The sequence below is a fragment of the Hordeum vulgare genome, chromosome 5H (assembly GCF_904849725.1).
Source record: "Hordeum vulgare subsp. vulgare chromosome 5H, MorexV3_pseudomolecules_assembly, whole genome shotgun sequence".
Lineage (NCBI taxonomy): Eukaryota > Viridiplantae > Streptophyta > Magnoliopsida > Poales > Poaceae > Hordeum > Hordeum vulgare.
The window spans coordinates 138064956-138085203 of NC_058522.1; positions in this window are offsets into that span (position 1 = coordinate 138064956).

Consider the following 20248-nt stretch of genomic DNA (forward strand, 5'->3'; position numbering starts at 1 on the left):
CATGACCCGGAGCCGCCGCGGGATAACCTACATCGACAACCAGCAATGGGGACCTGAAGTGGATTCGATTGAATAAGGTTACAGGGTCCCCTTCGGCAAGATCAACATCTTCATCGGCATGATCGGGTCATCCGCGCCTGAGCCGGACATCTCCACCGACATCGTCGAGCCTGCCAGGTACGTCCGCCAAGTCATAACGCCAAACCTGACTCGCCCGGTCTTCGTGGGGTTCACGCAGGGTTCGGAGGAGCCAGAACGCTCGGCAACTCAGGAGACTACCCCGGTCAATTCTGATGATGAATCATCCATGGGCGACTCGGACTCCATCCGGTCTCTTCATGGGAATTATCTCGGAGGCTTATCGCTGGCCATGGATCCAGAAATCCTTGACCGAACCCGCCGCCAGATCGCCATCTACATGGCTGGGGTGACTCAACCCACACAAAACCCTACTGGAGGTGACGGAACCGGCGAGACGTCCAGGAGCCCGGCCACAGTCCTGGTAGATTTAGCGGCGGAGATCGCGAGGCTAATGGTGACTCCCCTCACGCCAGAGAACCAAGAAGAGATAAACACGGAGCTAGCGAAGCTCAGAGAGGCGGTGGCAAAGGCTCATCAGGACGCCGAGATGGAGTCTGCAAGGATGGAGACTCGACAAGCCCAAATTACGGCCGAAAGGACGCGTTTAAACACTGACAACTCGCGGCTCGAGAGACAGCAGCGCGCGTCCAACGCCGTCCATCAGCGGAGACACCAGGGTCGCCTGCCCCATGATCTCAACCCGACCAGCCTGTTCGACACTCCACGAACTCCTGGGGCGGGAGTCACCCCGGGGGGAGGACCTGGCCGCCCGCCTAACCCGCCGGCTCGGCCGGTTGAGGATCACGTTCCCCGATTCCGGACGCCTCAAGGTCACTTTTCCAACCCGGTGGATAACGTGCTTGCCGCAACTCGCCATCTGGAGTCTCTTCCGATTCACGGCAACACCCCTGCCGAGATAGAAGCAAGGAACGCCATCGAGATGCTGAAGACGGCGGTGGTTCAAAACGCCCAGTTCTCACATAGCCTCGAGAGGTTGCATTCCACCCACCATGCAAGTTACACCAGGAGCCGGCCAGAGGACGAGCCCGCCGTAAACGCGCCCGAACGAAACCCGCCGGGCCGAGATCTCCCGAACATCCTTGTCCCCGGCCCTTCGGAACGAAAGGATGCCCAAAGACGGAGGGCGAGTTGGGGTACCATGCTTGTCCCCGGCCCTTTGGAACGAAAGGATGCCCAAAGACTTCAAGGGACCAAGGAAAGTGCCTAATTATACACCGGACCTCGAGCCGACGTCATGGATCGAGAGTTATGAAATCGCCATGGACATGCTCGACATAAACGAAGCGGTTTGCGCCAGATACTTCATGATTATGCTCGAGGGGTCGGCACGCACTTGGTTGAAAAACTTGCCTCCCAATTCCATCCAGTCCTGGGCCGAGTTAAAAGAGCGTTTCATCAAAAACTTCCGAGGAACTTGCAAACGTCCGATGACGATCGTCGATCTACAACACTGTGTTCAGCGTCCGGACGAGTCGGCCCACCATTGGTCATGGCGGGTTGCAGAGATTATTCATTCGTCGGATGGTATTACGGCGGTTCAAGCTGTGCTCATCCTCGAGCACAATTGTCATTAGGAACCCTTGGTGCAGAAATTGGGGCGACTCAAACGAAAGGTCTAAGACATGGGCGAGCTGATGGACACCCTCACTAGATATGCCGAGGCCGATGACACCAAAGATCCCGGCGAGGATGGCAAGGCTAATTCGCCTAAGAAGGGCGAGTCATCCAAAAATCATACCCGGTTCCAGGGGCGTAACCGTCACAATCAAGGGACCAATGGCAAGCGGCAACCACAGGAGGAGCCCTCGGACCTAGTCGCCAATACCAACGCTAATAACGGCAAAAAGAAGAATCAAGGTTTCAGTGGGAAGAGGCCGCGCAACTATGAAGAGCTACTCAAGGGCCCTTGCCCGCACCACGCCACGGCTGACGGCCCGGCGAGTCACTCTTGGGAAAACTGCTTCGTGATGCGAGAGTTTTGGGCAAAGGCAATCAAGAAGAGTCAAGGCGAAGACCCGGACCAGCGCCAGGAGCAATTCGCCGCGCCCAACCAAAGACAGAACCCCTTCGGCGGTTTTCCCGAACAGAGGGCTCAGGGAGGCCCACAGCCAGGCGGCGGCCAATACCCGATGCACCACCAGCGGCGGTACAACCCGCCAGGAGTCTTCCAGCAGCCACCCCCACAGGGGGCTCCGCAGGGTCAGGACGATAATGGGGGCTTCCGCAGCAACCCCAATCAGTTAAGTAATGGGCAGTGCCACGTTTTCACCACTAATGCTTGCAGACGTGATAAGAAGGTGAGTCACCGGGCGTACAGTGTATCTGAACCGGCGATTCCGAGATACCTCCATTGGTCTGAGCAGACCATAACATGGAGCGGGGAGGATCACCCACCGAGAGTAGATAACCCGGGCGATCTGGCGTTGGTCGTGGCTCCCTAAGTGGGGGGTTACACCCTATCAAAGGTACTAATGGATGGTGGCAGCAGCATCAATATCCTATACTTCGACACCTTCCAAAGGATGAATCTATTGGAGAAACACCGGATGCCTTCAACCACAGTTTTCCCATAGGCCGGGTCAGGCTCACAGTGGCATTTGGAACTGCACAGAATTATAGGTCGGAGTCTCTAATCTTCAAGGTGGTCAAATTCAAAAGCCCCTACCATGCGCTGTTTGGGCGTCCGGCTTACGCCCGCTTCATGGCTCGCCCGTGCTATGTCTACCGTTCTTAATAATACATGCGGGTTACAGGCGTGATCCAAAGAGACATGAAGAATTGTTATTCATAAAGTACCTCATCCTGACTCGCCTCATCCTGTCGCGACCTTATGAGCCGACGAAACCTGCATTTAGGGTGTGTGCACGAGCTTTCTGACTCGCCTCATCCTGTCGCGACCTTATGAGTAGACGAAACCTGCATTTAGGGTGTGTGCACGAGCTTTCTGACTCGCCTCATCCTGTCACGACCTTATGAGCCGACGAAATTGTTGTTGCTATTTTTTCTTCGTGGCATAGCCTCGAGGGTTTTTGAGCCTTTCTTTCTGACACCTATTGAAAATATTTATCATTTGTTTGATTTCACATATGCTATTTTCAAAGCTTAAGTCAGGAGGATGATCAGAACTGTTTCATCCATGGAAAATTAAGCATCATAAAAGATTCTTATAAAGGCGGGTCAAATATTTAAAATCGCTTTAAGGGCGATATAAAGATTCTTGCAAAGGGTATCACCAAAACAGTACTGACTTATGGAAAAAGACCTATTACATGGCTCTCAGGTTAAAATCAATAAAGTTTATTTTGCTGGCGCCTTAGGATCATCCTGATGTGAGCTTTGGCCGACTTCGATTTGCAAGTCGCCTAGTACCCAGTTGCACTTAGCCAAAGCTGCGAAGTCATCTTCATCAGTCAGGATTGATGCCAGGTCTGCTTCCAAGTCGAAAGGGTTCTTGGGTCGCCGAGGAGTTAGACTGGTCGTCAGAAAGGTTGGCGGGTTGACCTTCTTGTTTTGCTATCGTAAGCCGCGTGATACTTTGATAAATCAAGGCTTGCTGCGAGTTGGGTTGCTGCCAGCCGGGAGTCTATGATGACACGTTGATAGTCCTCTTCAAAAAATTCTGACCCATCGTCTTTTAGCTGAGGAAAGCCTGCTGCTACCTCTTCCAGGTTGATTTCTGGAGCATACGCCAAGCAACGACTCAGGGCAGTCAGAACACCCTTTCGGGCGGCTGACCGAGTTAACTCGCCAATCTGAGTGGGAAGTGTGGATAAGCAGCCAAGCACCTTCTTTATGGAAGTTATGGGTTCTTTGGCACCCATCACAGCTTTAACAGTCAAGACACTGCCTGTGTACAATTGCTCTGTCAGCGTGTAAATCGCCTTCAGCATCAGCACGCAGTCTTCTTGAATATTGGCGGCTCTCGGACCTGAGCAAGGAATCATGATGATCAGCGACTTATGATAAGACTTATTTAAAAAAAAGAGGATATCAAAAGTTTAAGTAAGCTTACCGAAGACGGCTTGCGTCATGTTGGAGATATGACGCTTCAAGCCGGACAATTCCTGTTGTACAGTGGCCAGCCTGGCTTCAGCCTTCTCTCCTCTTTTCACGGCGGCATCTTGGTCAGCCTGAGCACTTTTCAACTAGGCCTTGAGTTTCTCCAGTTCGGCCAAGGCCAATTGACATCTCTCCTCCGACTTAGCTCGGGCGTCTTGTTGACCAGATAAGTTTTTCTTTAAATCGCCCAGCGCCGATTCGGTATGAGCAAGAGTTTCCTGTTGAAAGTACAAAATAAGGGCAAGTCTCAGAACTACTGCAAGCAATATCCCTGACACTTGGGGGCTAATGTATAATTTTTCAGATGAAATTATACAAAATCAAGACCCGGCTCATCTTTTTACTGATGACCCGGCCCTTGGGGGTTACTGGTCGCAAAGTTTTTTCTAAATTTTTCAAGACCCAGCTCATCTTTTTACTGATGACCCGGCCCTTGGGGGTTACTGGTCGCAAAGTTTTTTCTAAATTTTTCAAGACCCGGCTCATCTTTTTACTGATGACCCGGCCCTTGGGGGTTAATGGGAATAATGTAGTATAACAAAACTTACCTCATGTTTATTTTTTAAAATCCGTAGCAGGATTTTCTCCATCTCATAGCTCGCCTCCAGGAGACTTGCAAAGCCAGAGCACACTTCCTTAAACTCCAGATTTTCATATTCGGAAAGCTTCGCTTTGGAGAGCTCAGACTCGGGAATGGCTTGAGAGGAGGATGCTACATGATTGGACAAAACGGTTACCGCCGGCTTAGAAAAGCCGGTACTAGTAATAACCACAACATCTGGGTCTTCTGTTGTCATCAATGGACTTGGCGGCTTAGGGGTATCCATTGTTTCCTTCGGCGACTCAGGAAGATCCATTTGATTTTCAGGCTCAGTTTGATCCGGGTTGTCTTGAATCGGAGTTGATTCTTTAATGGGTTCTGAAGTTGCTACAGGAGTTGATCCATTGGTTTTCCTTTTCTTGGCTTGTGCCCTAAAAAGAGGGAATAAGCACATTAAGGGACTGAAAGTTCGTTACTCTCAAGAGTCAAAGCAAGGTTATCAAAAGACTTACCCTGGAACTCGAATCATTGGTGGAAGTGTCGACATCACTGAGTCGCCATATGTGGGAGGAGAATTCTGCAAAAATTATACGTCAATAATACAGGCGGGTTACAGGCATGATCCAAAGAGACATGAAGAATTGTTATTCATAAAGTACCTCGTTTGGTTTCCCTTTGTTCGTTGCTGGTAAGCCAGATACCAGATCGCCGGAGTGACTTCGTGTTTTCCGATTTGAGGTATGTTGTGCTTTCTTCAGTAGGAAATTTGGGTCCAAACAAGCATTTGGATGTGAGAAGGGAACTTTCCCACAAATTCGCCTGGCCGGCTTAGGTGGAGAAGGAGATGAATCGGAGGAAACGGAAATTACCTCAACACAGTCCTCCTGGCTTTCATTGTCTTCATTCTATTACAAGGAGAGGAAGAGATATAAATACAAAGGTTAACAGTAATGGATGGCGAGTGAAAAGAGGATGAATTTTTACCTCCGAAAGTGCATCGCCGACTTGAGATTCATAGACTTCGGATGGCTCAGCTGCAGCAGATTTGCCCTTACCCTTGGTTTTCTTTGAGGGCGGCTTAACATTCTTCTGTTGGGGAACGTCGCATGGGAAACAAAAATTTTCCTACGCGCACGAAGACCTATCATGGTGATGTCCATCTACGAGAGGGGATGAGTGATATACGTACCCTTGTAGATCGTACAGCAGAAGCGTTAGAGAACGCGGTTGATGTAGTGGAACGTCCTCACGTCCCTCGATCCGCCCCGCGAACAATCCCGCGATCAGTCCCACGATCTAGTACCGAACGGACGACACCTCCGCGTTCAGCACACGTACAGCTCGACGATGATCTCGGCCTTCTTGATCCAGCAAAAGAGTTCTCTGGCAGCGTGACGGCGCTCCGGAGAGGTTGGTGATGACCTTGTCTCAGCAGGGCTCCGCCCGAGCTCCGCAGAAACGCGATCTAGAGGAAAAACCGTGGAGGTATGTGGTCGGGCAGCCGTGAGAAAGTCGTCTCAAATCAGCCCTAAAACCTCCGTATATATAGGTGGGAGGGAGGGGGGCCTCGCCTTGGGGTCCAAGGACCCCCAAGGAGTCGGCCGAGCCAAGGGGGGGAGGACTCCCCCCCCCCCCCAAACCGAGTTGGACTTGGTTTGGTGGGAGGAGTCCCCCTTCCTTCCCACCTCCTTCCTTTTTTTTTCTTTCCTCTTGATTTTTCTTCTCTTGGCGCATTGGGCACTTGTGGGCTGTCCCACCAGCCCACTAAGGGCTGGTGTGGCTCCCCCAATGCCTATGGGCTTCCCCGGGGTGGGTTGCCCCCCCCCCCCCCCCGGTGAACTCCCGGAACCCATTCGTCATTCCCGGTACATTCCCGTTAACTCCGAAAACCTTCCGGTAATCAAATGAGGTCATCCTATATATGAATCTTCGTTTCCGGACCATTCCGGAAACCCTCGTGACATCCGTGATCTCATCCGGGACTCCGAACAACATTTGGTAACCAACCATATAACTCAAATACGCATAAAACAACGTCGAACCTTAAGTGTGCAGACCCTGTGGGTTCGAGAACTATGTAGACACGACCCGAGAGACTCCTCGGTCAATATCCAATAGCCGGACCTGGATGCCCATATTGGATCCTACATATTCTACGAAGATCTTATCGTTTGAACCTCAGTGCCAAGGATTCGTATAATCCCGTATGTCATTCCCTTTGTCCTTCGGTATGTTACTTGCCCGAGATTCGATCGTCAGTATCCGCATACCTATTTCAATCTCGTTTTACCGGCAAGTCTCTTTACTCGTTCCGTAATACAAGATCCCGCAACTTACACTAAGTTACATTGCTTGCAAGGCTTGTGTGTGATGTTGTATTACCGAGTGGGCCCCGAGATACCTCTCCGTCACACGGAGTGACAAATCCCACTCTTGATCCATACTAACTCAACTAACACCTTCGGAGATACCTGTAGAGCATCTTTCTAGTCACCCGGTTACGTTGCGACGTTTGATACACACAAAGCATTCCTCCGGTGTCAGTGAGTTATATGATCTCATGGTCATAGGAATAAATACTTGACACGCAGAAAACAGTAGCAACAAAATGACACGATCAACATGCTACGTCTATTAGTTTGGGTCTAGTCCATCACGTGATTCTCCCAATGACGTGATCCAGTTATCAAGCAACAACACCTTGTTCATAATCAGAAGACACTGACTATCATTGATCAACTGGCTAGCCAACTAGAGGCATGCTAGGGACGGTGTTTTGTCTATGTATCCACACATGTAAATGAGTCTTCATTCAATACAATTATAGCATGGATAATAAACCATTATCTTGATACAGGAATTATAATAATAATTATAAATTTATTATTGCCTCTAGGGCATAATTCCAACAGTCTCCCACTTGCACTAGAGTCAATAATCTAGCCCTCACATCACCATGTGAATTACATTGTAGTAAATCTAACACCCATACAGTTCTGGTGTCGATCATGTTTTGGCCATGGAAGAGGTTTAGTCACCGGGTCTGCTACATTCAGATCTGTGTGCACTTTGCATATATTTACGTCCTCTTCCTCGACGTAGTCGCGGATGAGGTTGAAGCGTCGTTTGATGTGTCTAGTCTTCTTGTGAAAATGTGGTTCCTTTGCTAAGGCAATGGCACCTGTGTTGTCACAGAACAAGGTTATTGGATCCAGTGCACTTGGCACCACTCCAAGATCCGTCATGAACTGCTTCATCCAGACACCCTCCTTAGCTGCCTCCGAGGCAGCCATGTACTCCACTTCACATGTAGAATCTGCTACGACGCTTTGCTTGGAACTGCACCAGCTTACTGCACCCCCATTAAGAATAAATACGTATCCGGTTTGTGACTTGGAGTCGTCCGGGTCTGTGTCAAAGCTTGCATCGACGTAACCTTTTACGGCGAGCTCTTCGTCACCTCCATACACGAGAAACATCTCCTTAGTCCTTTTCAGGTACTTCAGGATATTCTTGACCGCTGTCCAGTGATCCACTCCTGGATTACTCTGGAACCTACCTGCCATACTTATGGCCAGGCTAACATCCGGTCTAGTGCACAACATCGCATACATGATAGAACCTATGGCTGAAGCATAGGGAACGGAGCGCATATGCTCTCTATCTTCATCAGTTGCTGGGCACTGAGTCTTACTCAATCTCGTACCTTGTAAAACTGGCAAGAACCCTTTCTTGGACTGTTCCATTTTGAACCTCTTCAAAACTTTATCAAGGTATGTGCTTTGTGAAAGTCCTATCAGGCGTTTTGATCTATCCCTATAGATCTTAATGCCTAGAATGTAAGCAGCTTGTCCTAGGTCCTTCATAGAGAAACTTTTATTCAAGTAACCTTTTATGCTCTCCAAAAGCTCTACGTTGTTTCCAATCAGTAATATGTCATCCACATATAATATTAGAAACGCCATAGAGCTCCCACTCACTTTCTTGTAAATACAAGATTCTCCAACCACTTGTATAAACCCAAATGCTTTGATCACCTCATCAAAGCGTTTGTTCCATCTCCGAGATGCTTGCACCAGTCCATAAATGGATCGCTGGAGCTTGCACACCTTGTCAGCATTTTTAGGATCGACAAAACCTTCGGGTTGCATCATATACAACTCTTCCTTAAGGAAACCGTTAAGGAACGCCGTTTTGACATCCATCTGCCAGATTTCATAATCGAAAAATGCAGCTATTGCTAACATGATTCTGACAGACTTAAGCATCGCTACGGGTGAGAAAGTCTCATCGTAGTCAACTCCTGGAACTTGTGAAAAACCCTTTGCCACAAGTCGAGCTTTATAAACGGTGACATTACCGTCAGCGTCCGTCTTCTTCTTAAAGATCCATTTGTTCTGAATAGCCTTGCGGCCCTCAGGTAGTATATCCAAAGTCCACACTTTGTTCTCATACATGGATCCTATCTCGGATTTCATGGCTTCTAGCCATTTGTTGGAATCTGGGCCCACCATTGCTTCTTCATAATTTGCAGGTTCATTGTTGTCTAACAACATGATTGATAAGACGGGATTACCGTACCACTCTGGAGCAGCGCGTGATCTCGTCGACCTGCGTGGTTCAACAGAAACTTGAACTGGAGTTTCATGATCATCATCATTAACTTCCTCCTCAACCGGCGTCGCAACGACAGAGATTTCCCCTTGCCCTGCGCCACCATCCAGAGGGATGAGAGGTTCGACAACCTCGTCAAGTTCTATCTTCCTCCCACTCAATTCTCTCGAGAGAAACTCCTTCTCGAGAAAAGCTCCGTTTTTAGCAACAAACACTTTGCCCTCGGATTTGAGATAGAAGGTGTACCCAACTGTCTCTTTTGGGTAACGTATGAAGACGCACCTTTCCGCTTTGGGTTCCAGCTTTTCAGGCTGAAGCTTTTTGACATAAGCATCACATCCCCAAACTTTAAGAAACGACAACTTTGGCCTCTTGCCATACCACAATTCGTATGGTGTCGTCTCAACGGATTTTGATGGTGCCCTATTTAAAGTGAATGCAGCTGTTTCTAATGCATAACCCCAAAATGATAACGGCAAATCAGTAAGAGACATCATAGATCGCACCATCTCTAACAAAGTACGATTACGATGTTCGGACACACCATTACGCTGTGGTGTTCCAGGCGGTGTTAACTGCGAAACAATTCCACATTGTCTTAAGTGAGCACCAAACTCGAAACTCAGATATTCACCCCCACGATCAGACCGTAGGAACTTGATCTTCTTGTTACGATGATTTTCCACTTCACTCTGAAATTGCTTGAACTTTTCAAATGTTTCAGACTTGTGCTTCATCAAGTAGACATAACCATATCTACTTAAATCGTCAGTGAAGGTGAGAAAATAACGATATCCGCCGCGTGCCTCTACGCTCATTGGACCACACACATCGGTATGTATGATTTCCAACAAGTCACTTGCACTCTCCATTGTTCCGGAGAACGGAGTCTTAGTCATCTTGCCCATGAGGCATGGTTCGCACGTGTCAAGTGAATCAAAGTCAAGTGACTCCAAAAGTCCATCAGCATGGAGTTTCTTCATGCGCTTTACACCAATATGACCCAAGCGGCAGTGCCACAAAAATATGGCGCTATCATTGTTTACTCTAACTCTTTTGGTCTCAATGTTATGTATATGCGTATCGCTATCAAGATTCAATATGAACAATCCTCTCACATTCGGTGCATGACGTAAAAGATGTTACTCATAGAAATAGAACAACCATTATTCTCAGACTTAAAAGAGTAACCGTCTCGCAATAAACAAGATCCAGATATAATGTTCATGCTCAACGCAGGCACTAAATAACAATGATTTAAGTTCATCACTAATCCCGATGGTAGCTGAAGTGACACTGTGCCGACGGCGATTGCATCAACCTTGGAACCATTTCCTACGTGCATCGTCACTTCGTCTTTCGCCAGCCTTCGTCTATTCCGCAGTTCCTGTTTCGAGTTGCAAATGTGAGCAACAGAACCGGTATCGAATACCCAGGCACTACTACGAGAGCCGGTTAAGTACACATCAATAACATGTATATCAAATATACCTGATTTTTCTTTGCCCGCCTTCTTATCTGCCAGATACTTGGGGCAATTGCGCTTCCAGTGACCCATACCCTTGCAATAGAAGCACTCTGTTTCAAGCTTAGGTCCAGCCTTGGGTTTCTTTGGCGGATTGGCAACAGGCTTGCCGCTCTTCTTCGAATTGCCCTTCTTGCCTTTGCCGTTTCTCTTGAAACTAGTGGTCTTGCTCACCATCAACACTTGATGCTCTTTACGGAGTTCAGACTCTGCGACTTTCAGCATCGCAAACAACTCGCCGGGAGACTTGTTCATCCCTTGCATGTTGTAGTTCAACACAAAGCCTTTATAGCTTGGCGGCAGTGATTGAAGGATTCTGTCAGTGATAGCCTCTTGCGGGAGTTCAATCCCCAGCTCAACTAGACGGTTTGAGTACCCAGACATTTTGAGCACATGTTCACTGACAGACGAGTTTTCCTCCATCTTGCAAGCATAGAATTTATCGGAGGTCTCATACCTCTCGATTCGGGCGTTCTTCTGAAAGATAAACTTCAACTCCTGGAACATCTCAAATGCTCCATGACGCTCAAAGCGACGTTGAAGTCCCGGTTCTAAGCCATACAAGACTGCACATTGAACTATTGAGTAGTCCTCCTTACGCGCTAACCAAGCGTTCTTAACATCCTGATCAGACGTAGCGGGTGGTTCATCTCCTAGCGCAGCATTAAGGACATAATCCTTCTTCCCAGCTTGTAAGATTAGCTTAAGATTACGAGCCCAGTCTACAAAGTTGCTTCCATCATCTTTCAACTTAGCTTTCTCTAGGAACGTATTAAAATTCAGGATGACACTCGCGTGAGCCATGATCTACAACACAAATATATTCAAAGTGGACGTAGACTATGTTCAAGATAATTAGAGTTCAACTTAATCAAATTATATGCTAAACTCCCACTCAAAAAGTACATCTCTCTAGTCATTTGAGTGGTTCATGATCCACTTACACTATCCCAAGTCCGATCATCACGTGAGTTGAGTATAGTTTCAGTGGTAAGCATCCCTATGCTAATCATATCAACTATATGATTCATGATCGACCTTTCGGTCTCATGTGTTCCGAGGCCATGTCTGCACATGCTAGGCTCGTCAAGCTTAACCCGAGTGTTCCGCGTGCGCAACTGTTTTGCACCCGTTGTTTGTGAACGTTGAGTCTATCATACCCGATCATCATGTGGTGTCTCGAAACGACGAACTGTAGCAACGGTGCACAGTCGGGGAGAACACAATTTCATCTTGAAATTTTAGTGAGAGATCACCTCATAATGCTACCGTCGTTCTAAGCAAAATAAGGTGCATAAAAGGATTAACATCACATGCAATTCATAAGTGACATGATATGGCCATCATCACGTGCTTCTTGATCTCCATCACCAAAGCACCGGCATGATCTTCTTGTCACCGGCGCCACACCATGATCATCCATCAACGTGTTGCCATCGGGGTTGTCGTGCTACTTATGCTATTACTACTAAAGCTACATCTTAGCAAAATAGTAAACGCATCTGCAAGCACAAACGTTAGTATAAAGACAACCCTATGGCTCCTGCCGGTTGCCGTACCATCGACGTGCAAGTCGATATTTCTATTGCAACATGATCATCTCATACATCCAATATATCACATCACATCATTGGCCATATCACATCACAATCATACCCTGCAAAAACAAGTTAGACGTCCTCTAGTTTTGTTGTTGCATGTTTTACGTGGTGACCAAGGGTATCTAGTAGGATCGCATCTTACTTACGCAAACACCACAGCGGAGATATATGAGTTGCTATTTAACCTCATCCAAGGACCTCCTCGGTCAAATCCGATTCAACTAAAGTTGGAGAAACCGTCACTTGCCAGTCATCTTTGAGCAAAGGGGGTTACTCGTAACGATGAAACCAGTCTCTCGTAAGCGTACGAGTAATGTCGGTCCAAGCCGCTTCAATCCAACAATACCGCGGAATCAGGAAAAGACTAAGGAGGGCAGCAAAACGCAAATCACCGCCCACAAAAACTTTTGTGTTCTACTCGAAAAGACATCTACGCATGAACCTAGCTCATGATGCCACTGTTGGGGAACGTCGCATGGGAAACAAAAATTTTCCTACGCGCACGAAGACCTATCATGGTGATGTCCATCTACGAGAGGGGATGAGTGATCTACGTACCCTTGTAGATCGTACAGCAGAAGCGTTAGAGAACGTGGTTGATGTAGTGGAACGTCCTCACGTCCCTCGACCCGCCCCGCGAACAATCCCGCGATCAGTCCCACGATCTAGTACCGAACGGACGGCACCTCCGCGTTCAGCACACGTACAGCTCGACGATGATCTCGGCCTTCTTGATCCAGCAAGAGAGACGGAGAGGTAGAAGAGTTCTCCGGCAGCGTGACGGCGCTCCGGAGGTTGGTGATGACCTTGTCTCAGCAGGGCTCCGCCCGAGCTCCGCAGAAACGCGATCTAGAGGAAAAACCGTGGAGGTATGTGGTCGGGCAGCCGTGAGAAAGTCGTCTCAAATCAGCCCTAAAACCTCCGTATATATAGGTGGGAGGGAGGGGGCCTTGCCTTCGGGTCCAAGGACCCCCAAGGAGTCGGCCAGGCCAAGGGGGGGAGGACTCCCCCCCCCAAACCGAGTTGGACTTGGTTTGGTGGGAGGAGTCCCCCTTCCTTCCCACCTCCTTCCTTTTTTTTTCTTTCCACTTGATTTTTCTTCTCTTGGCGCATTGGGCACTTGTGGGCTGTCCCACCAGCCCACTAACGGCTGGTGTGGCTCCCCCAATGCCTATGGGCTTCCCCGGGGTGGGTTGCCCCCCCCCCCCCCCGGTGAACTCCCGGAACCCATTCGTCATTCCCGGTACATTCCCGGTAACTCCGAAAACCTTCCGGTAATCAAATGAGGTCATCCTATATAACAATCTTCGTTTCCGGACCATTTCGGAAACCCTCGTGACGTCCGTGATCTCATCCGAGACTCCAAACAACATTCGGTAACCAACCATATAACTCAAATACGCATAAAACAACGTCGAACCTTAAGTGTGCAGACCCTGCGGGTTCGAGAACTATGTAGACACGACCCGAGAGACTCCTCGGTCAATATCCAATAGCGGGACCTGGATGCCCATATTGGATCCCACATATTCTACGATCTTATCGTTTGAACCTCAGTGCCAAGGATTCGTATAATCCCGTATGTCATTCCCTTTGTCCTTCGGTATGTTACTTTCCCGAGATTCGATCGTCAGTATCCGCATACCTATTTCAATCTCGTTTTACCGGCAAGTCTCTTTACTCGTTACGTAATACAAGATCCCGCAACTTACAGTAAGTTACATTGCTTGCAAGGCTTGTGTGTGATGTTGTATTACCGAGTGGGCCCCGAGATACCTCTCCGTCACACGGAGTGACAAATCCCAGTCTTGATCCATACTAACTCGACTAACACCTTAGGAGATACCTGTAGAGCATCTTTATAGTCACCCAGTTACGTTGCGACGTTTGATACACACAAAGCATTCCTCCGGTGTCAGTGAGTTATATGATCTCATGGTCATAGGAATAAATACTTGACACGCAGAAAACAGTAGCAACAAAATGACACAATCAACATGCTACGTCTATTAGTTTGGGTCTAGTCCATCACGTGATTCTCCCAATGACGTGATCCAGTTATCAAGCAACAACACCTTGTTCATAATTAGAAGACACTGACTATCATTGATCAACTGGCTAGCCAACTAGAGGCATGCTAGGGACGGTGTTTTGTCTATGTATCCACACATGTAAATGAGTCTTCATTCAATACAATTATAGCATGGATAATAAACCATTATCTTGATACAGGAATTATAATAATAATTATATATTTATTATTGCCTCTAGGGCATAATTCCAACATCTTCATGGCTGGCCTTTTGGGCTTCCTGGACCAGAACTTATCGCCTTTCTGAAATGGCATATGTTACGAAAGCATAATACAAATGAAGCATAAATAGTAAAGACCAAAGGCGGGTTAGGTTTGTTCACCTTGGGTGCCGGGTTAATTTTGCAGAAAGGCTTGAGGCCGATTTGGCCACATTTTCCCGTAGGCTCGCCAGTCAGCTTTTTGATAATGGTAACAATGTCCTTTTCTGTTAAAGCCGTATGGAAATAACATTGAGGATGATCCAGGGTGCCATCAAATTCACACATCAGATAGTATCGGGAGGGTACGCCATTCAACCCAACAGCGGATTAGGTCAATCCCAGTAAGGCCGTTGTTCGTCAAGGATCTTAATTTAGATAGTATCGGGATGAATTCTGATTCTTCCTCCTCGATGAGCTTGTCTGGGAGCATGAAGTTGGTCGGAAGGCGAGTTGGCCTGTAGCCCAGAAGCTTGTTTTCGCCTGTAGGAGACGTCTCTTGACAGTAAAACCAAGACCCGCCCCAGCCTTTGGGATGGCTAGGCATGGCAAGTGAGGGGAACGGGCTATCCCTGCGGCGTTGGACATTGACGCCGCCGAGTTCCAAGCTGGGGCCGTTGTGGAATTCCGTTTGGCGATTCAGATAGAAAAAGTGCCAGAATAAAGGAACAGAGGGCTCAATCCGCACATAAGCCTCACAGAAAACTTGGAATTGGCACAAGTTACTTATGGAATTAGGTCCCAAATCCTGGAGGCGGACATTCATGAAAGTCATGGCGTCCCTAAGAAACTTTGATCCAGGCGGCTTAAAACCTCGTTCCAGGTGTTCCACAAAAACGACTATATCCCCTTCTCTGGGGTTAGGGAGATCTTCTCCGAACCCGGTGCGCCAGCCAATAACATCTTGAGGATCCAAGATGCTCTTTTCACATAATCGGCTAATATGGTGTCATCGACCTTGGTAGGAAGCCAGTCACTTTTGAAGACGGCACCCATGCTACAAATAAGTAAAGTATGAAATTACATGCCTTGAACATCTACTGTATGGGATGAAATCAGTTCATTTGACTCGCCGAGTACTTTGATTAAGGAAGGGTTCGACCCGCCAGATCAAAGGGCCGAGTTGGGTCACTATGGCGACTTATGGAGTGTGGCTATTCACAAGGGCTATGTTCTAAAGATGGTAAGGGCGTTCGTTTGAAGTGCCAGGGTATGAAGACTATAAACAACTTTTTGCAAACAGTAAGTAGAGAATGGATCTACCAGGCAGACGAGAAAACCTAAGAAAAATGACTGGACGCAACAGTTTATTATCAGATGACGCCCTTCGCTTGGTGAAAACATTATTTTCGAAGATTCACAAGTAAAGACGGATAAGTAAAGGTATTCGAAACATTAGCTATCCTATCAACATTCATGCTAATCGGTTCAGAGTAAGCGGCGTCTGTACGCAAGGAGCCTGAAAAACATGGCAATGGCTGGAGTTTCGAACGGAGATTGAATCTACTCCTAAAAAATGGGCGGAGGCCTAACCTGATGCTTTCGGGTAAAAGGAGCCGACGGTGATGGAGTTTGTTGGAGAAGCACGGGCGTCCCGTCGAGCGAAGAGGTCTTCGGCGGCGGCAGAGTTCGTGGTGAATGGCGAGGTGCTCGACGGCGATGCAGTCGACGACGACGACGGCAGATGTGTTGGTTGCGGCACGAGACTGGACGACGGCGAAAGCCTACAGGCGGCACCGAAGCTCCTCGCGTGAAGGCCGAAAGCACGGTCGGCGGCGGATTCCTCGGGGGCGATGAGGTTTTCTCGCTGCGCCGGTGGGGAGGAAGGTGACATAATTGGCTACTTTAGCTCCAAAATGACATAATTGGCTACTTTAGCTCCAAAATGACATAATTAGCTTAGTTAGGTAAAAAACATCACAAGAACCTTGTTTAGCTCATAACTTAGCATATCTGCCTCCTAAATGACATAATAAGATCAAAATAAGAAAAGTATTGTAATCATCTTCTTCCTGTTCTTTTCCTTCTTCTTCTTCTTCTTCTCCTTCTCCTCCTCCTCCTCCTTCTTCTTCTTCTTCTTCTTCGTCTTTTTCTGCTTCTCCTCTTTCTTCTCCCCTTTCTTCTTCTCCTTAGCTTATTTTCCCAGCAAAGGCATACTTAGCTAATTATCCGCCAAAATGACATGATTAGCTAATTTAGCTCCAAAATGACTTAATTAGCTACTTCAGCTCCAAAATGACACAATTAGCTTATTTAGGTAAAAAACATCACAAGAACCTTTGTTAGCTCATAACTTGTGTATCTTCCTCCTAAATGACATAATAAGCTCAAAATAAGAAAAGTATTGTAATCATCCTTTTCCTCTTCTTCTCATTCTTCTTCTTCCTCCTCTCCTCCTCCTTCTTCTCCTTCTTTTTCTCCTTCTCCTCCTCCTCCTCCTCCTTCTTCTTCTTCTTCTTCTTCTCCTTCTTCTTCTTCTCCTTCTCCTCTTTCTTCTCCTCTTTCTTCCCCTCTTTCTTCTTCTCCTTAGCTTATTTTCCCAACAAAGACATACTTAGCTAATTATCCTCCAAAATGACTTAATTAGCTAATTTAGCTCCAAAATGACATAATTAGCTACTTTAGCTCCAAAATGGCATAATTAGCTTAGTTAGGTAAAAAACATCACAAGAACCTTAGTTAGCTCATAGCTTAGTGTATCTTCCTCCTAAATGACATAATAATCTCAAAATGACATAGGAACCTTGGTAAGCTCATAAATGTTAACACATTTTTTTCCTCTAAAATGACATAATTAGCTTAGTTAGGTCAAAAATGGCATAAGAACATTTGTTACATCATAAATGTCAAATAGTTAGCTTATTTTCATCCAAAATGACATAATTAGCTTAGTTAGGTCAAAAATGGCATAATAACATTGGTTAGCTCAAAAGGTCATATGCTTTGCTTATTTTCCTCTAAAATGACATAAGAAGCTCAAAAATGTCGTATATTGTTCTTCTTCTTCTAAATTTCTTATTCCCATTTTGCAGATTAGATTTACTACATGGAAGCTCGCATTGATGGCTTTTGTTTTTATTACATTTGAGTTGTTGAACAATGTGGAACTATATGTATGTATATATGGATGAACAATGTAAAACTTTGTATGTTGGTTCTTTCGATCTATGTGATATGAATGATGAACAAATGGCATTTATGAACTTTATATGTTTATCATATATATGCTATGAACTATATATATCTGCTTTGAACTATATATCATGTATGTGTTTTGAACTATATATAAGTGTTGTGAAATAACATAAAATAAACAAAACAGTGACAATATGGGCTCTTTGCCGTCTCCCACCTGATGGCAAAGGCCTTTGCCATCAGCTGGCAAACGGCAAAGGGGCCATGTGGCAGATAGCTATGCAGTCGACGACGATGACGGCGGATGTGTTGGTTGCGGCACGAGACTGGACGACGGCGAAAGCCTACAGGCGGCACCGAAGCTCCTCGCGTGAAGGCCGAAAGCACGGTCAGCGGCGGATTCCTCGGGGGCGATGAGGTTTTCTCGCTGCGCATGTGGGGTGGAAGGTGACGGGACTGGTAGGTGGGAAGCGCCAGTTATGTCCCCCCCTGGCCTATTTATCAAGGCAGGTGCTGGAATCGAGGCGCCGTGAGCGGGAACCGCCGGGGGATAAAAAGATTCGCTATAAATGCGTGCCGAAGATTTCGGGATAACAATGCGCTAAAGATCTGTTGGGGTTGTGACTGTCTTCCCAAAAATCTAGGAATAAGAAGAGGCCAATCAGTAATGGTTTGGCGACTTAAGGGATTTTCAGTGCCCAATGGTGGGTGTACAATTTCTGACATATGAAGAAAAATGAGGGATGAATCGCCTTCAATGGAGCAGAGGTATTGGCATGAAAAAGAAAAGTTCAAGTCAATTTGGGGCCTAATGTTGGGGATATTACCTGTGGATGACCCGCCCTAGTTGGGCCGGTTATCCATTGGGCGATTCACCCAAACATTTAGTTGGGCCTCGTTTTGGCCGAATCAAGGTCGTATGACGGTTATGGCTCTTGGAAGGTCTCCAAGCTTCGGAAGATGGCGACTTAGAGACCGCAGGGGTCACGAGTTGTAGGAATGAAAGAATCCTTGTAAACCCTAGGGGATCGACCTGTATATAAAGGCGAGTCCCGGGGGACAGAGGGTAGGTTAGAAATCATCGAGTGCTAGGTTTGGCGAATTACGCCCCTTTGTAATCGAATCCATATCAGTACACACAAAAGCAGGACGTAGGCTATTACCTCCTCACGAGGGGCCGAACCTGGGTAAATCGCCGTGTCTCTCCCGCTTAACCCCTTTGAGTCGCCACCAAGGTGCGATGGCTCCAGTACTAAGTCCTTTCACGAGGACATTTGCCGTGACAAAACCATGACAACAGTAGTCGTAGAAGTTTTGCCGACAGGAGGGTGACTGCAAAACCCTTTGCCGACAGTGGAACACCCATTTCCGTCTGCTTTGGCAGATGGCAAATAAGTCGATTCCTGTTGTGTAAGATCCTCAAGAGTATATCCAATAGCAGCCATGTGCTTCTTTAGAGTTTTAAGTAATCTTCTTTCTTCATGCTCTGAAAGGTTAGCACTGATAATAACAGGATATATCTTATTTTCATCAAGATAACATATTTCAGAGTATCAGGTAATATCTATAGCTCAAACACAAGATCTCCCTTTGGTGGATGAGGATCCCCTAAAACATCACTTGGTAAGCTGTGTTTAAGAATAGGTGTTTGACTAAGAAATATATCATCTATTTCATTTCTTTCATTCATATGCATAACATTTTCGTGGTTGTGCAAATATTGTTCTAGCGTATCAGTATGAGGAACAACAATAAGCAAGACCAATTATTTCATCTTTATTAGGCAATTCTTTTTCATGTGGTTTTCTATTAAACTTGGAGAAATTGAATTCATCAGACATATTACGAGAGCTTACTTTGACCTTCTCAGTAGGACAACTAATTTCAGCATTAACACTATTCAAGAAAGGTCTACCAAATATAATGGGACAAAAGTTATCTTGTTCTGAACCAAGTACTAGGAAATCAGTGGGGTAATTTACTTTCCACATAAGACTTCAACATCTTTAACAATCCTAGGCGATGAAATAGTATCAAGGTTTGCAAGCTTAATGGTGACATCAATATCTTCAATCTCAGAGGGTGATATATCATCCATAATTTCTTAATATAATGTAAAAGGTATAGCAGTAACACTAGCACCACTATCACACATGCCATGGTAGCAATGTTCTCCAATTTTAACTGAAACTACAGGCATACCTACAACTGGTTTATTTTTATCGATCTCATCTCCCTTGTTTCTAGCACGTTCTGCAATTCTAGCAGCTTCGTCACAAAAGTAAATAACTTGCCCATAAATATTATCAACTAGGAGACTCTTAACTATAGCAACATTAGGCTCAACATTAATTTGTTCAGAAGGTTTCGGTATCCTAA